This window comes from Hyla sarda, chromosome 7, assembly GCF_029499605.1.
Source record: "Hyla sarda isolate aHylSar1 chromosome 7, aHylSar1.hap1, whole genome shotgun sequence".
NCBI lineage: Eukaryota > Metazoa > Chordata > Amphibia > Anura > Hylidae > Hyla > Hyla sarda.
Genome location: NC_079195.1, coordinates 58,903,072 through 58,917,965, shown reverse-complemented (window position 1 = coordinate 58,917,965; position 14,894 = coordinate 58,903,072). Strand labels below are relative to the sequence as shown.

At 44.3% G+C, this 14,894-nt stretch overlaps 1 protein-coding gene across 1 annotated transcript in view; it reads left to right on the top strand.

The window, feature by feature from the left end:
• LOC130281673 (alpha-2-macroglobulin-like protein 1) overlaps positions 1–14,894 on the top strand; it is a 181,047-nt gene that overhangs the window by 76,227 nt on the left and 89,926 nt on the right. The window lies entirely within an intron of this gene.

Below are 14,894 nucleotides of genomic sequence, written 5' to 3'. Positions count from 1 at the left end.
TCGGCTGGCTGGAGGTGGATCCTCTGTGCCAGAGAGGGATTGGCGTGGACCATGTCGGTGGACCGGTTCTAAGTTGCTACTGGTATTCACCAGAGCCCGCCGCAAAGCGGGATGGTCTTGCAGCGGCGGTAGCAACCAGGTTGTATCCACCGGCAACGGCTCAACCTCTCTGACTGCTGAGATAAGCGCGGTACAAGGGAGTAGACAAGAGCAAGGTCGGACGTAGCAGAAGGTAAGGTAAGGATTGTAGTCAGGGGCAACTGCAGGAGGTCTGGAACACAGGCTAGGAACACACAAGGAAAACGCTTTCACTGGCACAATGGCAACAAGATCCGGCGAGGGAGTGCAGGGGAAGTGAGGTATAAGTAGGGAGTGCACAGGTGAAGGTACTGATAAAAACCTGCTGCGCCAATCAGTGGCGCACGGCCCTTTAAATCGCAAAGACCCGGCGCGCGCACGCCGTAAGGTGCGGGGCCGCGCGCCGGGACAGCACAGACGGGGAACGGGTCTGGTAAGGGAATCGAGATGCGCATCGCGAGCGGGCGCTTCCCGCATCGCGAATCGCATCCCGGCTGGGAGCAATATCGCAGCGCACCCGGTCGGCAGGTCTGACCGGGGCGCTGTGAATAAGAGAACGCTGTGAGCGCTCCGGGGAGGAGCGGGAGCAGGGACCCGGAGCACTCGGCATAACAGTACCCCCCCCTTGGGTCTCCCCCTCTTCTTGGAGCCTGAGAACCTGAGGATAAGACTCTTGTCCAGGATGTTGTCCTCAGGTTCCCAAGATCTCTCCTCTGGGCCGCAATTCTCCCAGTCAACCAAAAATAATTTTTTACCTCTGACCGTCTTGGATGCTAGAATTTCCTTCACCGAAAAGACGTCAGAGGACCCTGAAACTGGAGTGGGAGAAACAATTTTGGGAGAGAAGCGGTTAAGGATGAGTGGTTTAAGGAGAGAGACATGGAAAGCATTGGGAATACAGAGAGAAGGAGGAAGAAGGAGTTTGTAAGAGACAGGGTTGATCTGGTACTTGACTTTGAAAGGACCAAGATAACGTGGTCCCAGTTTGTAACTGGGGACACGAAAGCAGACATACTTGGCGGAGAGCCATACCTTGTCTCCGGGAGAAAAAATGGGGGGAATTCTTCTTTTCTTATCAGCATATTTTTTCATCCGGGATGAAGCCTGTAAAAGAGAATTTTGAGTTTCTTTCCATATGGTGGAGAGGTCTCGAGTCACTTCATCAACAGCGGGCAAACCAGAGGGCATGGGAGTGGGGAGGGGGGGAAGAGGGTGACGGCCGTACACCACGAAGAATGGGGATTTAGCAGAGGATTCGGAGACTCTGAAATTGTACGAGAATTCGGCCCATGGTAGAAGATCTGCCCAGTCATCCTGGCGGGAGGAAACAAAATGTCGCAAATAGTCACCCAGGACCTGATTAATTCTTTCTACTTGCCCATTGGATTGGGGATGATAAGAAGAAGAGAAGTTTAATTTGATTTTGAGCTGATTACAGAGGGCACTCCAGAATTTAGACACAAATTGAACGCCTCTATCCGAGACGATATGCGTGGGCAACCCGTGAAGGCGAAAAATGTGTATAAAAAATTGCTTCGCCAACTGAGGCGCCGAAGTAAGACCTGGAAGAGGGATACAATGTGCCATCTTGGAGAATCGATCAATGACCACCCAAACAACTGTGTTGCCATGGGATAAAGGTACTTCAGTAATAAATAGTGTTGAGCAGCATAGGCCATATTCGAATTCGCGAATATTCGCGAATATATGGACGAATATTCGTCATATATTCGCGAATATTCGCATATTCGTTATATTCTCGTTTTATTTTCGCATATGCGAATATTCGCGTATGCGAAAATTAACATATGTGAATATTGGCATATACAAAATTAACACGCGCGTAAATTCGCATATGCGAAAATTAGCATATGCTAATTCTCGCATATGCGAATTTTCGTCTATGCGAATTTTCGCGCGTCAGTCTCACACAGTAGTATTACAGCCTTCTTTACACCACACAAGCTGGAAGCAGAGAGGGGTGATCACTGTGATGTGTACTGTGAAGAAAAAAAAAAAAAAAAAAAACGAATATTCGTAATTACGAATATATAGCGCTATATTCGCGAAATTCGCGAATTCGCGAATATGCGATATTCGCGAATAATATTCGAATTGCGAATATTCGCGAGCAACACTAGTAATAAAGTCCATACCAATCTGAGACCAAGGTTGTTCAGGAACAGGCAGAGGAGGGAGGAGACCAGCAGGCTTCTGGCGAGGGGTCTTGTCCCGGGCACAGACTGTACAAGCCCGCACGAAATCAACAACATCAGTCTCCAGGGTAGGCCACCAATAAAATCGAGAGATGAGTTGGATGGATTTTTTTATGCCAGCATGGCCTGCGAGGTGAGAGGAGTGTCCCCACTTGAGAATCCTGAGGCGCTGGCGTGGAGAGACGAAGGTCTTCCCTGGAGGAGTTTGTCTGATGGAAGCTGGAGAAGTGGAGATCAGACAGTCCGGAGGAATAATATGTTGCGGGGAAGCTTACACTTCAGAGGCATCTGATGAACGAGAGAGGGCATCGGCCCTAATGTTCTTGTCAGCAGGGCGAAAATGAATTTCAAAGTTAAAACGGGCAAAGAACAACGACCACCTAGCCTGGCGAGGGTTCAGCCGTTGGGCAGACTGGAGATAAGAGAGATTCTTGTGGTCAGTGTATATAATAACTGGATATTTGGATCCCTCCAGCAGGTGCCTCCATTCCTCAAGTGACAATTTTATGGCCAGTAGTTCTCGATCACCAATGGAGTAGTTTTTCTCCGCCAGAGAGAAGGTCCTAGAAAAAAACCCACAAGTAACAGCATGCCCGGAAGATTTTTTTTGTAGGAGAACTGCTCCAGCTCCCACCGAGGAGGCGTCTACTTCCAATGAGAAGGGCTTAGATGGGTCAGGTCTGGTGAGTACGGGAGCAGAAGAAAAGGCAGTCTTGAGATGTTTGAATGCGTCTTCCGCTTGAGGAGGCCAGGACTTCGGATTGGCGTTTTTCTTGGTTAGAGCCACGATAGGAGCCACAATAGTGGAAAAGTGTGGGATAAATTGTCTGTAATAATTGGCGAACCCCAAAAAACGTTGGATAGCACGGAGTCCGGAGGGGCGTGGCCAATCCAATACGGCAGATAGTTTATCTGGGTCCATTTGTAGTCCCTGGCCAGAGACTAAGTATCCTAGGAAGGGAAGAGACTGACATTCAAAGACACATTTTTCCATTTTGGCATATAATTGATTGTCCCGAAGTCTCTGAAGAACCATGCGGACATGCTGGCGGTGTTCTTCTAGGTTAGCAGAAAAAATCAGAATGTCGTCTAGGTAAACCACAACACAGGTATATAGAAGATCACGAAAAATTTCATTTACAAAGTCTTGGAAGACGGCAGGGGCATTGCAAAGGCCAAAGGGCATAACCAGATATTCAAAGTGTCCATCTCTGGTGTTAAATGCAGTCTTCCACTCGTCCCCCTCCCTGATGCGGATGAGAGTATAAGCACCTCTTAAGTCCAGCTTGGTAAAGATGTGGGCGCCTCGTAGGCGGTCAAAGAGTTCCGAGATAATAGGTAGGGGGTAGCGTTTTTTTACAGTGATTTTATTAAGTCCGCGGTAATCAATGCAAGGGCGTAGGGAGCCGTATTTTTTGGAAACAAAAAAAAATCCAGCTCCGGCAGGGGAGGAGGACTTGCGGATAACCCCCTTTTTTAAGTTCTCTTGGATGTACTCCGACATGGCTTGAGTTTCCGGAGCAGACAGAGGATAGATTCTGCCCCGGGGTGGAGTAGTACCAGGGAGGAGGTCAATAGGACAGTCATAAGGCCTGTGAGGAGGCAAAGTCTCTGCTTGTTTTTTGCAAAAAACATCAGCATAATCCAGATAGGCCTTGGGAAGACCAGATACCGGGGGAACCACAGGGTCTTGACTGAGAGTACAGGGAGCCGGTTTAAGACAGTCCTTGTGGCAAGAAGTACCCCAGTTCTTGATTTCCCCGGTGGTCCAATCAAGGGTTGGGGAATGGCGTTGAAGCCACGGTAATCCAAGAAGAATTTCTGAAGTGCAGTTAGAGAGGACCAAAAATTCTATTTTTTCGTGATGAGGTCCGATGCACATTAAGAGAGGTTCCGTTCGGTAACGCACAGTACAGTCCAATCTTTCATTATTAACAGAGTCGATGTATAGAGGGGTCTGGCGAGACTGGTCACCGGGATGTTGAACCTGTTGATGAGAGAGGCCAAAATAAAATTTCCTGCAGATCCGGAATCCAAGAAGGCCATAGCTGAGAAGGAGAAGGTAGAAGAAATCCGCACAGGCACAGTAAGACGTGGAGAAGCAGAGTTCACATCAAGAGCTGTTTCACCTTTGTGCGGAGTCAGTGTGCGTCTTTCCTGGCGAGGAGGTCGGATAGGACAATCCTTCAAGAAATGTTCGGTACTGGCACAGTACAGGCAAAGATTCTCCATGCGGCGTCGTGTCCTCTCTTGAGGTGTCAAGCGAGACCGGTCAACTTGCATAGCCTCCACGGCGGAAGGCACAGGAACGGATTGCAGTGGACCAGAGGAGAGAGGAGCCGGGGAGAGAAACCGCCTCGTGCGAACAAAGTCCATATCCTGGCGGAGCTCCTGACGCCTTTCGGAAAAACGCATGTCAATGCGGGTGGCAAGATGAATAAGTTCATGCAGGTTAGCAGGAATTTTTCGTGCGGCCAGCACATCTTTAATGTTACTGGATAGGCCTTTTTTAAAGGTCGCGCAGAGGGCCTCGTTATTCCAGGACAATTCGGAGACGAGAGTACGGAATTGGATGGCGTTCTCGCCAACAGAAGAATTACCCTGGACCAGGTTCAGCAGGGCAGTCTCGGCAGAAGAGGCTCGGGCAGGTTCCTCAAAGACACTTCGAATCTCCGTGAAGAAGGAGTGTACAGAGGCAGTGACAGGATCATTGCGGTCCCAGAGCGGTGTGGCCCATGACAGGGCTTTCCCAGACAGAAGGCTGACTACGAAAGCCACCTTTGACCTTTCAGTTGGAAACTGGTCCGACATCATCTCCAAATGCAGGGAACATTGCGAAAGAAAACCACGGCAAAATTTAGAGTCCCCATCAAATTTATCCGGCAAAGATAATCGGAGGCTGGATGCGGCCACTCGCTGCGGAGGAGGTGCAGGAGCTGGCGGAGGAGATGATTGTTGAAGTTGTGGTAGTAGCTGATGTAGCATCACGGTCAGTTGAGACAGCTGGTGGCCTTATTGCGCTATCTGTTGCGACTGCTGGGCGACCACCTTGGTGAGGTCGGTGACAACTGGCAGCGGGACCTCAGCGGGATCCATGGCCGGATCTACTGTCACGGTTCGGCTGGCTGGAGGTGGATCCTCTGTGCCAGAGAGGGATTGGCGTGGACCGTGTTGGTGGACCGGTTCTAAGCTGCTACTGGTATTCACCAGAGCCCGCCGCAAAGCGGGATGGTCTTGCAGCGGCGGTAGCAACCAGGTCGCATCCACCGGCAATGGCTCAACCTCTCTGACTGCTGAGATAAGCGCGGTACAAGGGAGTAGACAAGAGCAAGGTCGGACGTAGCAGAAGGTCAGGGCAGGCGGCAAGGATCGTAGTCAGGGGCAACGGCAGGAGGTCTGGAACACAGGCTAGGAACACACAAGGAAAACGCTTTCACTGGCACAATGGCAACAAGATCCGGCGAGGGAGTGCAGGGGAAGTGAGGTATAAGTAGGGAGTGCACAGGTGAAGGTACTGATAAAAACCTGCTGCGCCAATCAGTGGCGTATCGGTCCTTTAAATCGCAAAGACCCGGCGCGCGCGCGCCGGGACAGCACAGACGGGGAACGTGTCTGGTAAGGAAATCGAGATGCGCATCGCGAGCGGGCGCGTCCCGCATCGCGAATCGCATCCCGGCTGGGAGCAATATCGCAGCGCACACGGGCGGCAGGTCTGACCGGGGCACTGTGAATAAGAGAACGCTGTGAGCGCTCCGGGGAGGAGCGGGGACCCGGAGCGCTCGGCGTAACAAAAACATACATGCTCAATAAAGATTTCAACATTGATCTTTTAATGTTAGGGGTTGTGAAGCCATTTTTGTACACATCCAGCTGCCTGATCCAGGCTGTGTGTTTCAGGAACTACTTGGCTAACTGATGCTGCTGGGCCTGTGCCTAAATTTTTTGGATGTTAGCACTAGCTAACATGCATGTTCTATACAGATTTCAAAATTCACCTCTTAATGTTAGGGGTTATTAAGCCCTCTTGTGTACTTCTGCTGCTGCCTGATCCAGTCTGTGTGTTTCAGCAACTATATGGTATAGTGATGCTGCTGGGCCTGTGCATAAAATTTTTTGATGTTAGCACTAGCTAACATACATCTTCTATACAGGTTTCAACATTAACATAATGTTAGGGGTTGTGAAACCCTCTTGTAAACTCATCCTGATGCCTGCTCCAGGGTGTATGATTCAGGAACTACTTGGCTTAGTGATGCTGCTGGGCTTGGGCCTTAAATTTTTGGATGTTAGCACTAGCTTACATGCATGCTTTATTGAGATTTCAACATTGATCTTTCAATCTTAGGGGTTATGAAACCCTCTTATGCACTCCTGCTGCTGACTGCTCCTGTCTGTGTCATTCAGCATCTACATGGTTTAGTGATGCTGCTGGGCTTAGGACATTACCTATATATGTTTATGGTAGCACTAGGTACCATAAATCTTCAATAGAAATTTCAAAATTCATCTTTTATTCTGAGAAATTGTGAGACCCTATTGTCTCCTTATCTGCCGCCAACTCCAGGCTGTGCCATTCAGACACTATATGGTCTCCTCATGCTTCAGCCACCTCCAGGCTGTGTCATTCAGCCACTATATGGTCTCCACATATTGACTGTGTGTTGTAGGAAACATGTGGCTATCTTTGAGTTACTCTCCCAGCATTATTGCCATGTTGATACCAGACCAGTAATAAAAGGAATATTGCCAAGGACTATTTGAACCAGGGAACTGTAGATAATGTCCACCAGCTATTGGAATTGACTGACTATGCCAGGTGGTAAATTTACCATTTTGAAGTTCCTCAGTTCCAGTAGGCTTTAAGTCGTTCATTTCTTGGCTTATTGATGCTTCTGGGCTTGGGCCTTAAATTTTTGGATGTTAAACACTAGCTAAATACATGCTTAATAGAAATTTCAACTTTGATCTTTCAATGTATGTGGTAATGAAACTCTCTTGAGTACTTCTGATGCCTGCTCCTGACTGTGTGTTTCAGGAACTACTTGGCTTATTGATGCTTCTGGGCTTGGGCCTTACATTTTTGGATGTTTAGCACTAGCTAAATACATGCTTAATAGAAATTTCAACATTGATCTTTCAATGTAAGGGGTTATGAAACCCTCTTGGGTACTGCTGATGCCTGTCCCCTACTGCTCCTGGGTCTTTCAGGAACTACTTGGCTTACTGATGCTTCAGGGCTTGGGCCTTACATTTTTGGATGTTTAGCACTAGCTTACATACATGCTTAATTGAGATTTCTACATTGATCTTTCAATCTTAGGGGTTATGAAATCCTCTTGTGAACTGCTGATGCCTTTTCCTGACTGTGTCTTTCAGAAACTACTTGGCTTACTGTTGCTTCTGGGCTTGGACCTTACAGTTTTGGATGGTAGCACTACCTAACATGCATCTTCAATAGAAATTTCAACATTCACCTTTTAATTTTAGGGGTTGTGAACCCCTCTTGTGTACTCATGCTGCTTCATGCTCCACTCTGTCAGCCCGTTGATCCTGTGACAGTGTGCGACTGAGCCTTCTCATCCTCCACCATGTCCTCAGCCTCCACTGCCCGGACAAGTCTCAGTGGCCCTTCAGCATACCATGTGTGCAGTGCAGTTCGGTGTCACGTTGTTCTTCACATGGTTTGCCTTGGCGAAAAGTGTTGGAAACAAAGGCTGGTCAGGGCAATGGAGACGTTGTACCTACATCTCACGGCCACATGAGCCCTGTGGGGGCTTGCTAGATTTGGCCCTTTGTACCCACCCTTTGTACAAACTTGGGAGTTCAATTTCAAAATCTTATATTTAAATTTAAAAAAATCATGCATTTCAATGGTCTCCTCATGCTTCAGCCAACTCCAGGCTTTGTCATTCAGGTAATATATGGTTTACTGATACCGCTGCTGGGCCTGGGTCTGGGAATAAAAAAATTGTCATGTAGGTAGCACTAGCTATCCAAAATCTTAATTTTACATTAAAAACATTCTTGTGTTTTTTCTTGGGGATTGTGAAGCCCTGGGGTCTCTTCCTGCTTCAGCAAACTCCAGGCAGTGTCATTCAGGCAATATATGGTTTACTGATCCTGCTGCTGGGCCTGGGTCTGGGAATTTTTTTTTTGTTATGGTAGGTAGCACTAGCTATCCAAAATCTTGGGTTTACATTTCTGAATTCATCTTTTAATCTTAGGGATTCTGAAAGCCTAGTGTCTACTCATACTGCTGCCCACTCCTGGCTGTGCCATTCAGCCACTATATGATCTCCTCATGCTGCCAACACCTCCATGTTGTGTCATTCAGCCACTATATTGTCTCATCATGCTTCAGCCACCTTCAGGCTGTACCATTCAGACACTATATGGGCTCCATATGCTTTTCCCACCTCCAGGCTGTGTTATTCAGCCAATATATTGTTTTCTGAGGCTGCTGGGACTGGGATATTAACTCAATAAATGTTAGGGTAGCACTAGATAACATAAATGCTTAATTGAGATTTCAACATTGATCTTTCAATGTAAGGGGTTAGGAAACCCTCGGGTGTACTGCTGATGCTTGCGCCTGACTGCTACTGTGTCTTTCAGGAACTACTTGGCTTACTGATGCTTCAGGGCTTGGGCCTAAAATTTTTGGATGGTAGCACTAGCTAACATGCATCTTCAATAGAGATTTAAACATTCACCTTTTAATGTTAGGGGTTGTGAACCCCTCTTGTGTACTCATGCTGCTTCCTCCTCCACTTTGTGTGTTTCAGGAACTACTTAACTTACTGTTGCTGCTGGGCCAAAAAAATTTTGATGGTAGCACTAGCTAACATACATCTTCAATAGAGATTTCAACATTCATCTTTTAATCTTAGGGGTTGTAATTTTTTCAAGACTGAGGCCCTTTGGCCCTCGACGTCATATGACCTGTAGAATTATCCCAAAAATCCAATGAAACATGTTGGAGCAATAGCAATGAACCATAACTGATTAAATGAAACATTCATACTTTCATAATCAGGGGGCACTGAGAGGTAGGGGTTGGAACAGGTGGTATCTCACCTGGCGGAGGACCGCCAGCTCAATGCTCGCCAGAATGGGTAATGTAAAAATTAAATTTTCACAACAAATTACATGGAATATGACATAAAAGATCTCTTTATCCTCTTCAATTTTAACACCTTACATTCTCCCTGCTGCCACATAGATGCTCTGCAGCGGTGATTCTAATGGCAATGCCTGTAATCTGCATGCCAAAGTGAAAAACTGTATGATTTCACTAACCTAGCACACTCCCCGTGCGTGTTGCAGCAAGGCAAAGTGTTCTACACCCCTATTGGGGCTCTCTGTAGGCCAGAAATAGCCATTTTTAATACATTTTTGCCGCAAATTTATTCGACCCAAAACTAACTTTTGGGAAAAATTTGGCGAATCGGCCAAACCGGATTTTTGAAAAGTTCGCTCATCTCTAGTAAATAATGCTAGAACTGATCCCATTCATTTGAATGGGACAGTTCACAATCATCCAGAGTCTCAATTTGGACGCTGGATGGTTGGACAAGCAAGCAACATTCTCCTGTCCGGCATCCAGAAACAATGGACGCCGGATGCCATACAACTGATCTCCCAATGCTATCTGTCTCTTAGTGCAGGTACTACAGCTCCCAACATGAAACAGACTCTGTTCCATGCTGGGAACTGTAGTTCCTGCACTAAAGGCAGATCGCACCAGGTCTCACTCATTCCAGAGAAACTGGTGGCTCTCTGCAGCATTCTGCAATCTCTACTCCAACCGGCCAATGATGTAAACAGAAATTCATATCACAGGTTCATATTTGCTGCTTAGAGGGGGGACTGGCGAGATGATGCCGGCCAACGGGTCTCAAGAGTGAGACCCGTTGCAATTTGTCCTTTAGTGCAGGTACTACAGCTCCCAACATGAAACAGACTCTGTTCCATTCTGGGAATAGTAGTAGTACCTAAATAATGATGGAATTATGTATATGTAAGTTATTATTAGTCGTTCTGTTATTATTAACATGTTATTATTATGATTAGTTTACTATGTTATCAGTAAAACAGTAGTTAAAATCAAACATAGTTTATAAAACACATTTTTAAAATACATTATTAATAAAAAGTTTAACAAAATGTATATAAATTATATTATTTTGACAATTATATGGCCCATTTATACATTTCTAATATTGCCGGCTACATTTTTATGTCTCTGTCCGCTTGCATAAATTGGTCCCCGATTAAACATTTATAAGAAAATTTTGTCCCCTACAATTTTTCCAATCCTACTGCATCTTTTTTTTATTTTTATTTTTTTAATGGTAACATACGAAATTTAATTAAAAAAAAGCTAACTCTGTCCCTTTTTTAGAATGCTAAAGTAAACAAAAAGAATAAAAAACTACAGCAAAAACATGGATTTTTTGGGGCGTTTTTTCACTATAGACTTCTATGAGAGAAAAACACCAAGATTTTCCCGAAAAAAACTAAAACAAAGTCTCAACATGAAGTTGTTATGCAAAATTGCAAAAAACGCCAAAAGAATAAAAAAAAAACTAAACTGAAAAACCCTATGTGGATATGGCATTTTGCAGTTCCCTATTGACTTGCAGCTAACATCTGGCCGCAGCATTTTTTCACAGAAAAAATTAAGTGCGGCAAAATGGGCGTTTTTTGGGGGCGTTTTTATGGCTGAAAACCCTTTGTGGAATTCCAGCCTGTGTGTGGTGTCTACTCAACAGCCCAAATAGGAGTTTGACTATTCCACTACTGTATATTCCTAAGCAGTGTAAAGAAAGCAGCTGCAGCACTCTCAGACAGTGTGCTGTATTTGTTCAGTTAGGGCAAAATCTCTTGCATTGTTAAGTGCACCAGCTTCTATATTTGTCGCACACTCAAGGGAAAAGCTCTGAAAACAAGGGTTTTGTCAGATTTTTGCAAACACATTATAAATCATATTCAGAACTCTTCATGTCAAAAATGTTGTGGTTCACACCAACATTTTTGGGCAAAAAAGTTTCCATCTGATATTCAAAATGTCTTACATGAGAATGATCCAAGATTTACACTACTTACGTCAGTTTTGCAAAAGTGGGCGTGGCTATGTACATTTCATGTTTTACATGAGTCCATTTTACATCAAAAATTTCACACTAGCTCTTTGCTAGTGTAGAAATCACAGAAATGGTATTCAAGTTTTTTCCCCTTTCTTTTTAGTGTTATTTAATCAGTTATTGAAATATAAATGCTAATTAATATACATTTTTTTTTCCCTTCCTTCATGGTCACTATACCTGCACTTGCATTTAACCCCTAGATGTGTTTTATTAATTAAGTTATCACTTGCACTAGTAATCATGGAATATAACGTGAGATGCTTCCGACATAAATTTCTGGGATTTAAAATTTGGTACCAAAATGAACAATTTTGTTGCAAAAATATTCAATATGGCAGCAAAAAAATTTTGCCACCAAATTCAGCAATTTTGGTGGGAAAAAAGCAAGTGGCATGAAAATGAACTCCCACATATTTTAATATTTTCAAAGCAGCACAAGAGACCTTTGAAAATATAATATCTGTGTAACATAAATTACAGTCGTTTTTGAATATCTCCCCTATTGTTTTGTCTCATATTTAAGCATGGCAGTTTTTAGTTGTGGCATAGGACTAGGTGGAAAATTTGTTAAGAAAACAGGTGTGTGAGTTTTTAAAGGAGATCTATAGTGTGTGTTTTTTATAATCCCCTGTGCCCGGGCTGCAAAAAGTAACAAAATAAACTTTAACTCACCTTCCGACATTCCCCTGTTGTGCCGTTATCAGTGTCTCGGTCCTCCGGTGATCGTCTTCTTCTTCCTGGGGACGGTGATGCATACTGAGCTCAGCGTATTGCTGGCCACAGTGATGTCCCGCCTTGGCTGGTGATTGGCCGAGCGCACTGCCACGTAAAGATCCTGGGCCTCGCCTTCTCCCTGCTGCCAGGGCTCCTCACATGACAGTGCACTGATCGGGACCACCAATTGAGAGGTCAGAAGGAGGGCCCTTACCTGCCTCCTCATTGTCTGATCGATGATCTGATGCTCCAGTCAGCAATGGCAGGCTGGAGCAGCAGAGCACCGATAACACTGATCAATGCTATGCTATGGCATAGCATTAAATAGTGTATGCAATCTGAAGAATGCAAAAAATATTAAAATATTATAATAGTATAAAATAGTGTAAAAAAAAGTTAGAAAAAGTAAATAAAAATTATTTAAACCCTTCCCAAATAAAAGTTTTAATCACCTCCCCTTTCCCATAAAAAATAAAATGTAAACGAAAATAAACATATACATATGTGGTATTGCCACATATGCAAATGTCATGCGTAATGTTACTTTAACTGTACGGTCAATGACATATGCGTAAAAAAATACCAAAAAATAAGTCCAGAATTGCGTCTTTTTGGTCACTTTGTATACCCCAAGAAAATTTCTAAAAAGTGATCAAAAAGTGCAAACAAAACAAAAATGGTACCAATAAAAATGAGCCCTAACACATCCCCGTATGTGGAAAAATAAAAAAAATCATAGGGGTCAGAAGAGGACATTTTTAAGCCTACAAATTATCGTGCAAAAGGTTATATTTTTTTAAAAAGAAGTAAAACAAAATTAAACCTATGTAAGTTGGGTATCATTTTAATTGTATGGAACTACAGAATAAATATAAGGGCCCAGATTTATCAAACTGTGTGAGAGAAAAACTGGAGTAATTTTCCCACAGCAACCAATCACAGCTCAGCTTTCACTTTACCTCAGCTCCTCAGCTCTTCAGCTGTGATTGGTTGCTGTGGGAAAATCTCTCTATTTTTTCTCTCTCACAATTTGATAAATCTGGGCCTAGGTGCCATCTTTTTTTTTACTCACACTCCCATCACTGCCGTATTGTGAGCATGAAGCAAAGAGATGATTATTGGATCACCACACTTAGAACCTTGGTATAAAACCAAATTTGGGCAAAACTGGATTTTTATAGAGAAAATCCATGCAGTGAACTTGCCACGGCTTTCCAAAGGCAGTCACCTGTCAAACACTGGGCCACTATCCCCTACCCCTGAGTTAGGCTCCGTGTATCTGCCAGTGCTACTCTTCCAAAAGGTAGAAGAACATTCAAGTTGAGGTAACGGATGACTGCGTTTTTACTTGCAGTATGCCAACCGGACATACATTATCACCAAAGGGATGTTAACCCCCTACTAAACTACCAGGTTGATTCACACCTTAGATGTGCCCTTTCTCGGGCAGGCACCAGCAGCACAGAACCAACGGACTGGGTCACCAGATTAGACCATTGGCCAAAACTGACCCATTTTGCCATGGGAGTCCTGTCCACCATTTAGAGTAGCATCAGAGACAGCATTTTGTGCTACAGATCATCTGCCAAAACTGTGGACAAAACTCACATTTGTTGAAATGAATCAAACTTGGGTAAGTGAGGATGTTAAAGTTCCTGTGGCTGATGTCACTGATTAGAAAAGCCATTGCTGCCGTCAACTGACTACTAATACTACCACCATCCCTGGTGAGGGCTTTCTACTGCTACCACTAGTCCACCACCCTTCTTTGTTGACTCGCAACTACCACAACAGTCTAACACCCCTGCTGTCAACTCACTACTACTACCACCAGTTCATCACCACTGTTGTCAACTTGCAACTTGTATGACCACCAGTCCACCACTTCTGATGCTACTGATTATTACCAGGCTTACATAAGCATAGACCCCCTTTCCTGTACTTTGTTTCACACTGTGCATCTGCTACTTATACCACCACCCCTGCTGCTGCTACTACATGGCCTACACAATCAGGTGATCCCAAAAAAAAAAAGGATATTATTTTAAGTTTTTCATTTGTAAAGGCCATTTCTTCAGTTTTTAGGAAGATCCTGTTGCCATTTCTTGAAATAGGCGAATTTTCGGATTGGCTTGTAAAGCCATTGCTTCTTTACTTGCCATGTGCAAAATCTGTGGCTACTCCCAAGAAGAAATCATTTTTGGCCCTCTTGGAAAAGACACTGCTTCTTCTGATACCTCTATGTACATAGTAACATTAGGAGGCAACTTCCAGCAAAAAAGAATGTTTTTAATAGTGATGAGCGTCATAGGCCATATTCGAATTCTCAATATTTCGAATATGGACGAATATTCATCCTATGTTCGTGAATTTTGCATATTTGTTCACTTTTTTCCCATGCAAAATTCGTAATTAAATTCGTATAGTATGCATGCACAATTATATCTTTCAACTAACTATCTGTGGGCAACTTTCCTATTTTTTGCTAGGGATGTTGCTAGGGATGTTGACAACTGTATTTACTTCCTTCTCATTTTCCCACAAGCTAAAAGAAGGGAGGGATCAGTGTCCTCGGGAAGTGCCGATATTCGTGAATATTCGCAAATACGAAATATTTGTGCTCAACACCGACTCACACAGTAAATAATATTGGAGCATTCTTTGGACCACATGCTGGAAGCAGGGAGGGATGATCACTTTTTTTTTTTTTTTACACAGTAAAAATCATTGTGATGTG